Source organism: Meles meles, chromosome 4 (assembly GCF_922984935.1).
Source record: "Meles meles chromosome 4, mMelMel3.1 paternal haplotype, whole genome shotgun sequence".
NCBI lineage: Eukaryota > Metazoa > Chordata > Mammalia > Carnivora > Mustelidae > Meles > Meles meles.
In genome coordinates, this window is record NC_060069.1 from 4,744,224 (window position 1) to 4,758,153 (window position 13,930).

Genomic DNA, 13,930 nt, shown 5'->3' on the forward strand with positions numbered 1-13,930 from the left:
TACTAATTACAAAGGGAAAATTAATAACTTTACAGTGAAGAAGTTATCACCTTAATCAAGTCATCAAAATTAACATCAACTACAAATCTTTATTAATAAGATATACTGAGAATACACTACCTCTTCTACCATATTCCTGCCAAAATTGTATACCTTGCATCTAATCATAAAGAAACATAGACAAACCTAAAGTGAGGGCCATTCTACAAAATGGCCTGAACTTTGTTTTGTTTTGTTTTAAAGATTTTATTTATTCGAGAGAGAGCAAAAGAGAGAGAACGAGCACACAAGCACAAGCCTGAACTTTCAAAAATGTCAAGGTTATTAAAGACATGGAAGGAATCACAAACTATCACAAATTTAAGATTAAAGATACATGATAAGACCTGAGCTGATATCAAGAGTTGATTGCTTAACTGACTGAGCTACCCAGGTGCCCCAATAGTAAAAATTTTTACTGGGAAAAGGTAACAGCTAGATGGATCAGGCCATTTTAATTTAGAAATGGAAATGATATTTATTTGCTTTTGAGATGCTAACATTATTTTTTTAGAGATTTATTCATTTGAGAGAGGAAGAACAAGGGAGAAGAGCAGAAGGAATGGGAGAGAGAATCTCCAGCAGACTCTGCACTGAGCATCTGCACTGAGCACAGAGCCCCAGGGGCTTGATCTTGCAACCCTAAGTTCACGATCTGAGTGAGCTGAGATCAAGAGTAGGATGCCTAACTAACTGCACCATCCCAGTGCCCGAGATGCCAACAACGTTATTAAACTGTTAATTGCAGTTTAAGTACACAGTGTTCATGCAGAATAATATTTTACAAACTGGTGTCAAGCAAAAAACATGTTAGTAATATTTTTTTAAGTAGTCAAGATCAAGTTTTTGAAAAGTCATTTTTACCCTTCATTAATTTAGGCACTATTAAAATGATGAATATATTTATCTCTAGATATATACATATACAATGCATACATTAATATGTATATATAATAAAGGGTAACCATATATAATATAATGATATACATAGAATTAAAGACCATGAGACTTGAAAAAGATTTGTAAATAATTATACATCTTTCTCCACTTATGTAAATAATTCCTTTGTAAATAATTATACATCTTTCTCCACTTATGGTGGTGTTACATCCTGATAAAGCCATCATAAGTTGAAAACATTGTAAGTCAAAAATGCACGTAACACACCTCACCTATAGAACATCATAGCTTAGCCTAGCCTACCTTAAATGTCCCTGCACTAGCCTACCGTTGGGCAAATCACCTAACACAAAATCTATTTTATAATTAAATACTGCATATCTCATTTCATTCATTGAATACTGTATTGAAAGTGAAAAACAGAATGGTTATATCACTTGTTCACTTTCATGATTGTGTAGCTGACTGGGCGCTGTGGCTCACTGCTGCTGCTCAGCATCACCAGAGAGAACCATACTACATATTGCTAGCCTGGGAAAAGATCAAAATTCAAAACTCGAAGTATGGTTTCTAATCAATGCATGTGGCTCTTGCACCATCATACAGCTGCAAAGTCGTTAAGTCAAATCATTGTTAAGTCAGGGAATATCTGCATATCCTCTACAGCATCCCCAACAGATAGCACCAAATCTGTTTGAACACCTACAATGACAGGAAGCTCACTCCCTTTCATGGCAGCCACTTAAGAGTCATTCTATCAGAAAATTATTTTTTAACATTGTGTCATAATCTTTCCCCATATAATTTCCAGAGGCCATTCCTATGTATTTCCTCTAGGATCACTAATTAATTCCTTCTTCCACGACAACATTTCAATATCAGAACTAATTCCTACTGTAGTTCCCCCATTATGAGTTTTTTCTTCTCCAAACTGAAAACCTCTTTTTTTTTTCAATTATTCCAACCCACTACGAGTTTTTTTCCTTCTCTAAACTGAAAATCTTCTCTTTCTTTCAGTTATTCCATACGTAATCGTGGTTTTCAGTCTTCTCACCATCTTAACCACTCTTCTCTGAACATATGCCAGGTTTTATAATCTCTCCTATTCCGGAGTTTCTGTTTCTGTAGGAGCAGCCTGAGATCACACCAACTATTCTGGCAGCCTCATGCGTTCACATTTATTCCTTCATTCAGTTGACATTTACCTGAGTGGCATGAAGTGGAAAGCACTATCTAAGACATTACAGGAGATAAGATTAGGAAGACATAAATTTTCTCCTAAAAAATGTCCATGTTCAGGGGCGCCTGGGTGGCTCAGTGGGTTAAGCCTCTGCTTTCAGCTCAGGTCATGATCTCAGGTCCTGGGAACGAGCCCCACATCGGGCTCTCTGCTTAGCGGGGAGTCTGTTTCCCCCTCTCTCTGCCTGCTGCTCTGCCTACTTGTGATCTCATTATCTCTCTGTCAAATAAATAAATAAAATCTTAAAAAAAAAAATATGTCCATGTTCAGGGCACCTGGGTGGCACAGTTGTTTAAGTCTCTGACTCTTCGTTTCCGCTCAGGTCATGATCTCAGGGTTGTGAGAAAGAGCCCCATGTTGGACTCTGGATTCAGCCCAGACTCTGTTGAAGACTCTCTCTCCCACTCTCCCTCTACCCCGCCTCCCACGCACACACACGCATGCTGTCTCTCAAATAATAAATAAATAAATAATTTTAAAAAAATATAAAAATAATGTACATGTTCATTGGGGAGAAACAATACATGGTTGCAAGTGCCACAAAACAGATACAACAAGTTCCAAATACATTAAAGGAAGGAAATCACACAATTAAATATGTTTGCTTTAACATCAGAGTACTAAAGAAAAAAGCTAAAGTCAGGACAATACCAAACTAGGCCTCTTTTGTTTGTGCATAGTATGAGAACTGGTAAAAAGCAGAAGGCTGGGATTTAGACCATCTTAAAAGAGAAAATTCCAAATTAGGGGAATTAGACTGAGTCAGAAGACACAGAGTTTATACAGTCCATTTACCATTGAAAGCTCTGACAATAGAATGATTAATCATTTGTCCAGAGTGATTTGCATGCAACTCTAGAAAGGCAAAATAAACAAACTAAACCACTATACACTGGGCTTATACCAAGTGCTTTACCTGTAATGTTTTACTTAATCCCACAACAACCATAACAAGGGAGGCACTGATATTATTTGCTCTTAAAAAAAAAAAATTCATGGGACGCCTGGGTGACTCAGTCATTAAGCGTCTGCCTTCTGCTCAGGTCATGATCCCAGGGTCCTGGGATGGAGCCCCGCATCATGCTCCCTGCTCAGTAAGAAGCCTGCTTCTCCCTCTCCCACTCCCACTTCTGGTTTTGTTCCCTCTCTTGCTGTCTCTCTTATTGTCAAATAAATAAATAAAATCTTAAGAAAAAAACAGCAACAAAAATGCATCTGTCTTTGTATCAGGTCATGATCCCAGGCCCTGGGATCAAGTTCTGTACTGGGCTCCTTGCTCATCGGGGAGCCTGCTTCTCCCTTTGCCTGCTGTTCCCCTGCTTGTGTGCTCTTACACACTCTCGCTCTCTCTCTTTTTCTGATAAAATCTTTTTTTTTTTAATTTTTTAATTAAAAAAAAGAAAATCCATCCTAAAATTCACAAGGAAACTTAAGGAATCCTGAATAACCAAAACAATCTTGAAAGTGAAGAACAAAGGACGCCAGGATGGTTCAGTCAGTTAAGCGTTGGGTTAAGCATTTGCCTTCGGCTTCGGTCATAATCCCAGGGTCCTGGGATCGAGTCCCACATCGGGCTCCTTGCTCAGTGGGGAGCCTGCTTCTCCCTCTGCCTGCTGCTCCCCTGCTTGTGCTCGCTCTCTCTCTCTCTAACAAATAAATAAATAAAATCTCTAAAAGAAAATTCAGTGAAACTCAACCATGTACAGTGACTTGCCCAAGCTTACGAAGGTGCTCAACATGGCAGCCGGGCTTCAAATCTAAACCCTCAGCTGCCAGCCCTGCCTGAGGCCGTCAACTGTCCCACAAAGAAATCTCTGGCAAATAACCAAACACATCCTCACAATGTTCCTAGTGACTTACTGGGAGAAGCTCTCACTGAACAATCTGTTCCTCCTCTGGCTTTAAGAACACTTTCTACAGGACTCTGTTGTAGTCCTTGACATGTGGTATCACTGTAAGTTGTGTATGTAACACTAACCCCTGATAAAGTTTTATATTCCAAGAACAGAGATATGTCCTTATCGTTTTCTCAGTATCCCCAGGTCCTAGGGCAATACCAGGCTTAACAAATGCTCCAAATCCTCTGGCATAGCTGGCCTGCTCTGGAGAAAGTCACAGTCTTATCCAGACACCACTAATTCTTGGTCTAATTAGTTGTGATGCTGAGCTCTGGTTATCACACTTTGGCAACCTGACTCTATCTTCTACTCCTAATCTCAAATTTAAGGGAACCCAAGAAATAATGTAACTGGCTTTGGTTCACTACCAGCTTCAGAAGCCTTATTCACCATTGAGATTCTCATTCCTATTTAGAGCAATGGCTCAGCCAGAGTTACATAGAGACCAGGGCAAAATAAATGGGAAATTACCTAATATTTCTACTTTTCTTCATCAACTCCTTATAGCAAAAGTCAGAGTTCAGTAAAGCTCCTGATACTTGGGGTCTTAAATAAAAGGGAAAAGCTATAAACCAAATGATTTTGATACAGTCAGGAAATTATTAAATGAACTTTAGTAAAGATGATAAGCTTATGAATTGAGTTCCTATATAACTATCAAATAGTGCTAAGTGCACATAAAGCATTATATATGACTCTTGGTCACATATAATTCTATTACAGCAATGACTATAAGAGAAAGAATGAAAAAACAATTTAACCTTTGGTAATGTTACAGAAGCCAAAATTTTAAAATTATATATGTAAATTAAAATTTATAGGGAAAAATTAAGTTTTGGTCCACAGAAGAGGAAAAAAAAAAAAAAAAACCTCTGTGACCTCAGCTTATCTCTGATATTTCCTGCCAAGTAGAAGGCTATTTCCTGTGTCTAGACTTGAAGGTAGATGGATGAAAAGTAAGAAAGGAGAGATACTGGAGTGATCATCACTCTCCTTCCCACGCCCAGAACAGTGGCCAGCAGACAGTTACTGTTGGTGTGACACTTTAGTTACTTGGAGAATCATTGCTAAGGGCAGAATGGCAGGAAAAAAAAAATATGTATGGTGATAAGAAGGGTACTTTGCCTGATTTTATAATCAAAATTTTTCAGGAGAAACATGAAATAAGAAGGAAGATACAGTAGTGGCCCATAACATCCTGGAACTGTGATTTATCCGAGTGTTTAAGAAATACCATCCATAGTGCAAGTTGGCCTCAGCAAGGACAATGAAACAAAACTTTCCTCACCAGTGAAATGTTTAAAAGTGCTCAGAAAAAAACAGGCTTGTTAGAGTATAATTAATACCAACATATTTTTCCTCACCAAAAAATTCCAATGCCAACTGGCAAATGACATTTATACTCAGGTCAACAGGAGGTAAAGACTCCTCAAGCATCTAATAATTGGGGGCGGGAGGGGTGTCTAATCTTCATGATACCAGATTGCTAGATAAGTCAAAAACTGCTGATATCAGGTGGGAGGACTTGAAGTGCGGAGAGCAACGCCATCCAAGTTAAAAGGTATTGGGGAATTCAGCTACCCATTTGAATTAAAAATATTGTGAAAATTAACTTTACAAGTTCCAATTAAACTTATATTTAATAATTGGATTACTTACATCTTTATATATTCTCACTAATTTTGTCTTTGAAATGACTCTAATTTATGTAAAAATATGAAGAAAAGGTATGACTAACCAATCTCCCTTCCAGTCTCCCAAATACTATTTTCTCTTGTGACTGAATTCACTAACTCCCATTTCTAATAAGTAAAACAAAAATGTTAGACGTAGTAATTAAATGAAACCAGTGTGATCACTGCCCGTCTTCAGTTCCTTCACCCCTCTACTTACAACTATCCACCCCTTGCTGAAGCTGATTGATAGATCTACCAACACAAATAAACAAAACCTATTAGATCCTATGAGAAGCAGATTTGGTGACTATCTAGATACAATATGGTTCTAAGTTCTACTCCTTAGTAAGTTTAATTGTGCTCTTTCTCTCACTAGAGAATATTTTTATAATCTTGGGATGGGGAACTAGGGTAGTGTTCTAAGTGTAATATTAAGGTGAAAAATCACAAGGAAAAGATGGACAATTTGTCTCCATGAAAATTTAAATCTGTGCAGAAAAAAGAAACCATAAAAAAATTAAGTGACTAAAAACAACAACAGCAACAAAGGGTCAACATCTTTCATATAAAGTGGACTCTTAAAACTCAAAAAAAAAAAAAAAATTGGGCAAAAGCCATGAATAGGTAGTTCACCAAAAAAGAAATACAAATTACCAACAGACATATGGAAAGATGCACAATTTCTATAACAGTCACAGAAACAAGAATTTTAAAAAGAATGAAATACCCATTTTGCCTCCTAAGTGAGGAAAATGGGAAAAACTGATTAATTATCTCTAGCATGAATGAAGAATTTAGGATATCATGCACTATTTTTTGCAGGACAAATTTTTACAGGAATTTTGAAGAACAGACAACATGCACCAAAATGCAAAGTGTGCATTCTCCCTAATCTATCCATTTCACTTAGGACTTTATTCTAAGGAAATAATACCATTACATAGAGGTATATTTTAAAAAATGTTCAATATGGCATTTTTTATTATTAAAAAGTTGTAAGGAATCTGCACTTAAGTGGGATGTTGATTAATTCAATACTTCCGTGTATCAGATGGGAAGATACCTATATCTTCTGTGGAAAAAATAACAGAAAAATAGATACAATATGATTCTATTGATGATACACCAAATTTAAGATGCACATTTTGTCACATTTCTAAACTTAAAATGCATCTTACAATTCATCTTACATTCAATGAAATGTTGTCTTTATTTGTGAATTTAATAATCTGGAAGTCTTTTTTTTTTTTTAAGATTGTATTTATTTGAGAGAGAGAGAACATGTGCATGAGAGGAGGGGAGAGGGAGAGGGAGAAGCAGACTCCCCACTGAGCAGGAAACCCCAGTTAGGGCTCAATCCCAGGACCTAGAGATCATGACCCGAGCCAAAGGCAAACACTTAACTAACTGAGCGACCCAGGCACCCTAATAATCTGAAAGTCTTTATTCCAAACTAATATTTGTGGTTACCTACTAGAGAGTTTTATTTTCTACTCTGGTATTGATCCCATTTTTTTAATAATCAGCTATATTTTAGAATTTATTATATAAAAACAATAAAATTATTCTCATTTGGCTGTTCTAAAATGTTTTTAAATTCCAGGAAGAAAATTATATAGAACAGCTCATCAGTAACCCAATAGCCATTCTTTTATTTTTTTATCTTAAGTTATTTTGATCCATAATGGATACAAAAAAATAGTATGTGGGGGTTTTTTTGTTGTTGTTCTCTTTAAGGTACTTGATCAACCTTATGTGTGCACATTCTAATGAACTTCAATGACATGAATTCCTAACTTGACTAAAAAGTAGACTTTGTCATATTTTCTGCTTATACAAAAAAATACTCTACAAAAAGAATAGCTCCTTTTTAAAAAGATTACATACTAACAGTTTAAAAATACTACAGACTACACAGCATTTTAAGGAAATACACTTCCATTAAGTATTTATAAATTAAGTACATCATATAAAGTGTTCAAACTGAGTAACATGTTACCTCTCTTAGAGGACAAGCCTCTGTAAATGTGACTTTAAAATAAATAACTACTTCTTACAAAGCGATCTTCAATGGAACTTTACATCTACCAATGAACTAACTAAAAAGGAAGATGGGAGTATAACCTAGAGTTTAAAATACAATCTTTTATAAAACCATAAAAAAATGGCAGATTATCTTTCAATATAGAAGGGTGAAATACTGAAATAAATGCCAGAAATTAAAGAAAAAAATATATATATATTTGACTACAGAAAAATTGAAATTTTCTGTACAGCATAAAATACCATAAAATTTTAAAACAAAAAAATCAAGAAAAAATTGCAACATAGGTAACAAAGTTCTTACTATACAAAGAGCTCTTACAAATAATAAACAATATAAGCACACCAATAGAAAATAAGGCTGGAAACTCACAAAAGAAGAGATAAGTATGACTAATATATATGAGAAAATAGGTTCATTTTTGCCTATCCAATTGGAAAATAATTCTAAAAGATTAATAGCATCTAATAACCTAATTTTGGTGATAGTATGAGAACACTGACATTCTAATTCAGTATTTATAGTAGTATATATTGGTACACATTTTCTGTAGCACAATTTGGAAATAGTGTTCTTCCAATATATATTATATTAATACTTTTATACCCAGCACTGTTGCAGATGCTGAGAACATGGTAAAGAATAACACAAGAGTGGAGACAGGAAATAACCGAACAAATAAATGAACAAATCAATGTGTTTAAAATGTACCTACCCATTTAACTGACAATTTCACTTCTAGGAATTTGTTCGAAGAATACAATGAAACAAGGGCACAAATATCTGTTCAAATACGTTATCTGCAGAATCGTAATAGCAAAAAATTGGAAATACATCAATGTTCATTATTATGGTATTGTTTAAATAAATTATGATGTATCCATGTAGTGCAATATTTGCAACCCTTAATAATGACATTAATGATAAATTGTATAATGCAAATGCAAGATCAATCCATTTAAAATGCATATATGTTCCCCTAAAAGAAAATCGTTTATAAGGGTTTTCTCTGGTTTTATGCATTCCTCTATTAACTAAATTTCTTATGATGAGCATACATTTTATAGGGAAAAAGCCACAGATATTAATGTTCTGAAAAATACATATGTAATCTTTAAGGAGTCCACAAACCACATACCCAGTATGTTTGAAACTGCCAGCATTATGATGTATCTTGGTCATATTTTCTTCAGATTATGACTTTCTATAAGATTGTTATCTACATATTGTTCTCTATTAAATTTTTCATTAATTCTTTTTGTTTAAACTTCCTTTAAGAACAATTTTTTGTATAGGGGTGCCCGGGTGGCTCAGTTGGTTAAGTGTCTAACCTCCACTCAGGTCATGATCTCAGGGTCTTGGAATCAGGCCTCTGGCTCAGTGCAAAGTCTGTTTCTCCCTCCCTGCCTCCCTCCCCCAGCTTTCTCTCTCCATATTTTATTTTATTTTTTTAAAAGATTTTATTTATTTGACACAAAGAGAGAGAGAGATCACAAGTAGGCAGAAAGGCAGGGAGAGAGAGAGGCGGAAGCAGGCTCCCCACTGAGCAGAGAGCCCGATGTGGAGCTTGATCCCAGGACCCTGAGATCATGACCCGAGCTAAGTCAGAGGCTTAAACCCACTGAGCCACCCAGGCACCCCTTAAAACAGAATATTTTTTTGTATCAACATAAATTTATCTCTGAGCTATTTTTGTGTAGAATTAAAATATATATAAACACTTAATTGCTCAGCATAATACCAAACACTTTAATCCACAGGTTCTGTTGCTTTGGAACAGATAATGGTGAAAATGAGTGGTTCTGAAGAATTCAGAACAACCAGAGGTGTCAAAAAAAAAAAAAAAAAGAATTACAAGAAAGATCTGGAAAAAAGTATAACTTGTAGCACATGATGGTGTTGAAAATGGATGAGTATATTTAAATGTAAATTATATGTGTGCGTATACACATACAAGTATCCTACAGATGCATGCATGAGAGTTCACGTTTCTCACCGTGAGTACTTGCATGTCGGTAATCAAACCTGTTATACATTTGCTTTATTTGCACCCACGAGGAGAGCTACATTTACCCTCACCTTATCTACAGGAAACCAGCACCTAACCCATCTACAGAGGTTCACGGTGTCTGGCAGACTCCACTCTGGCACCTGCTTTGGAGATGGGCCGTTTTGGGCAAAGGTGCAGAGCAGAAGGGCAAGGCAGACGCGCGTCTGGGCAGTGAGCCTAGGAAGGCGCTTGAGGCACTTACTTCAGCACCAAGGACACGGGCAACCCCAATCAAAATCATTTAAGGCAGAATTGCCCTCGGAAACTGCCTCTCCAAGGCCGCCCCCAACCCTCTCCACCCAGCGCGATCTCGGGACCCTCAGTCGTTACTCGGTCGCAATATTTTCATTTCGCTCTTCGCCAAGCCCGGCGAAATCATGGACGGAGATGCAGGGCCCCATTCGCCCCAACACGAGTCTCCTCCAGCGGCCTGCGCGACCCTTCCAGCCCCTCCTCTTCCCGAAAGAGGCCAAAGGGGCCCACGCAATATAGAAAGTCCTCAGCGCCCAGAGACTCGGGAAGGGTTCGTGTTTCCCTCCGCAGACCCGGGGAAGCTGAGTGGACCTCCCCGGCGCCTCCAGCCAGCACAGCTGGCAATAACCCGCCCTTCCACCGCTACACTATAGAAGAATTTCTACAAACCATTTATTCTCCATGAAAATCTCAACCCATATATACAGACTGGCGTACTAGAGTCATAGACATAAGAAAGAAAAATACTAATTCTTGGCCACGTTTCTAAAACCATCCAGCAATTTTCAAAGTTTGGATTTGAAACCGTTCTCTCGACGCCGCAGGGACTCACCCTTGTGTGGGCGGGTTCCTGGGCCAGAGGAAAGCAACCACCCCAGCCTTTATTATGGAAGCTGAGGAAGGGCCTGTCGGTGCCCGGGCCACAGGAAACGGGGCGCAGGGGCCCTCGTTGATGCTCACCCTCCCGACCCACTGTCCCGGTTCTCCAGGAAAGCAGTGCGGGGACCTGCGGGACCGCGGCGCGCCCGACGCCCAACACAGACCCCCACAGAGGTTTCTGAAGGGGGCGGAGCTTCGCCCCGGCCCCGCCCAAACCCGAAGAGAGGCTCTGCCCTTAGGAGCCGCGGCTGAAAGTGGGCGTGTGGGGATCGGGGTCCCTCTCACTCCCTGCGGGTGCGGCGGCCGGCAGGCAGCGTCGACATGCAGGTCAGCCTGCCGCCGGACTCCGGGGCCCGGTTACCTGCGTGTCACGGCGAGGAAGGTGCGCGCGGCGCCCGGCCAGGAATGCCCAATACCGCGCGCCTAGTCCAGCCTCTACGCGGACCGCGGCCACTGCGCGCTCGGCCAGAAAGGACGCGGCCAGGGCCGCCGCGGGTGCGGACACTGCGCCTGCGCGCTCGGCTGCCCGCCCCCCACGCTGCCCCGGCCAGCGTCGAAGACCGCCAGGGACGCCAAGATTTGTGCCCGAGCAGAGCGACTTCCCCCTACCCGCGCGATGGGAGGGTCTAAGGCTCCAGGAAACTGCCTGCCCGGACCCCTTTAGCCTACGCCCTCGGAGACAGCAGAATTGAGCCAATCGATTGTCTGCCCGGGTGACGTGGTCTTCGGGAAGGGGGCAGGGAGGCAGCTTCAGTCCATTTCAAGCGGTCTGTCTGTGTTTAGGAGCGGCAAGTCGATGCTTCGATATTTAAAAGTATGGCTAGCATCCCTAAATCGTGGTTGGGAAGGGCTTTGGGCATCCCAAGTCCACCTGACGTCTTACCCAAGAAGTCTCTGACATTGCAGAGCTGGTTCCTGGGTTTGGGTTATATTCCCCAACCCCCTGAGAAGTGAATATAGTCTCTTGGAAACAGACCTGGTCGTCAAAGCAATGGTCTGGATGGGTCAAGAGGACAAGCAGGAAGGCTGTTACTTCCCTAGGCCAGGTGAGAAAGAGTGAGGCCTGAACGAAGGTGCTAGCTGTGGGAAAAGATGGACTGTGACTGCTGGTTTTTCTTCTGTCTCTCTAGAGCCACTCACCACCTTGCTCTGTGACTCGGGGCTGACCTTTATGGTCTACATCAGTTGTTCTATGACTTTGATTTGGTCTCGGCCAATGGGAGGCATTTTTGCAGGACACCGCAAGACCAGATAGCATTCAGGACTTTCCCGTATGCCCACCAAGGACCAACTCTGTTAGCAGCGTCTGTATTCTTTATCTAGAAGCCATTACTCCAATCCTGCAGTCCTCGCCTACAGTTCTCTCTGGTTCTGTCCCACTCACACTACCTTTGCCCCTTCAGGAATGGGGCCGGTAATGGCTCACAGAAGTTTCCTTTAACCCTTCCCATGCCTCTTAAAAAGTACCTTCCTTAAATTCTCCTCACCCACCTCCTGGGTATGCCATGGCATCTTTTCCCTATTATCTTTTTCCTACCGTTCCAGGACACTATAATAGATTTTACTACACTGTGGTTGGAAAAACTCATGAGAAAAGAAAACAAAAAATGTAAAAGAAAAATGAAGCCTTTAAAAGGTGAGATGTCTCCCCAAGTCATCTTGACAGATCCCTGGGCTCTAGGCAGCCATCATGTGAGGTGGTCTCCCGATGGATCCCCCAGTGTGAGGGCACCAAAACCAGTTTGAATAGACTCAAGGGAATTTAGACCACTCATAACCAATGTGTTCACAAAGGAGCTGGAGATCATCGGAGTGTCCAGCATAATAGAACTTTCGGATGCCTCTTGGTGTAAAGAGACAATCTAGATCTTTATGGAGCAAGTGCTGGTGCTTTCCCGACTGCAGCTGGGCTGCTTTGGACTGAGTCAATATTCTTAGGACATTTCAAAGAGTCCTGGGCACAGTGTCTGAAAAATGTGTTTATGAAGGAGTTGCTGAGTGAAGCAGTTGTCGAGAGTCTCTGGCTGTTTCTGTAGAAAACCCAAAGAATGTTCCCAAAGCAGGGGACTATAAATGGTAATAGAGTAATAGTCATGACATTGCCCCAGCCTCCATATCAATGTGGACCTGACCATTTCTCTGGCTTGTAAAAACAATTAAATTGCTTTAACTAGATTCTTTCCCCACCCCCCCCTTCAAAAAACAAAGACAAAACAAAACAAGGCACTATTGTAGCAAAACTTACCCAAAGGGAACCCCAGGAGTAGCTGTTTACAAACAGAATTAACATCCAAGCTGATACACTATTTGTACTGAATACAAATGACACCAGAACAAAAATTTAACATGTATTTTCAGTCTTTCACCTTTTTGAAGAGAAAGGCTCCTTTGTTGTTCAGAAATCACCCTGGGCATTAATGGCACTGATCTAGGTAAGGAAAAGAGATAGAGAAGCAAAGGGGCCTCAGAAGGCCAGACCTATCTACAAAACTCAGCTATATTTTATGTTTCTCTTGGAAGGAGGGGTGGGGGGAAGAAGGCCAGAAAAGTTTTTAGTCTGGAAGTGAGAAAACAAAGATGTAGAGTGAGCCAAGTTTAGGAGAGAAGATTTCTGAGAGATTTGAGAGAGTAAGACCAGGGACTTAGCATAGCTGCCATTCTGAGTGAACCGAGAGATACTAAGAAACAGGAGAAAGGATTTTTAAATGTTTTGTTATATGTAATAAATGGGATTCTTTTGTGCATTGAGGGATTTTTCTTGCGAGTGTCAAAACTCAAACTCGAACTGACTTAAGAAAAGGGGAGCCTGGGTGGCTCAGTGGGTTGAGCCTCTGCCTTGGGCTCAGGTCATGATCTCAGGGTCCTGGGATTGAGCCCCACATCGGGCTCTCTGCTTGGCAGAGAGGGAGCCTGCTTCCTCCTCTCTCTCTGCCTCTCTGTCTACTTGTGATCTCTGTCAAATAAATAAATAAATAAATAATCTTTAAAAAAAAAAGAAAGAAAAGGAATATTTGTAGCTTAATAATTGAAAAATCAATATCTGAATAGATAGCTTCAAGAATGGTTGGATCCATAGTACAAACAATGTCATCAGGATATGGTCTCAATTCACTTTGACTTCAAAGAGTTTATTCTCATTTAGTGATTTCTTCCCATCTCCCTCCCTTTCTCCAGTGTTCAATTTATGCCATCCTTATAGCTTACCATTCCAGTAGAAACAGAGCATTTACT

General features: G+C 40.0%; 1 protein-coding gene across 4 annotated transcripts in view; it reads right to left on the bottom strand.

Annotated features, from left to right (window-relative positions):
• SLC35G2 (solute carrier family 35 member G2) overlaps nt 1-13,546 on the bottom strand; it is a 45,449-nt gene extending 31,903 nt beyond the window's left edge. For 3 of the 4 annotated variants that reach the window (XM_046003622.1, XM_046003624.1, XM_046003625.1), the window contains exon 1: nt 11,061-11,297. The gene's annotated coding sequence lies outside the window, so the exon portion shown is untranslated. The other variant, XM_046003626.1, reaches the window with a different exon arrangement.
• Between the last annotated feature and the right edge of the window lie 384 nt (nt 13,547-13,930).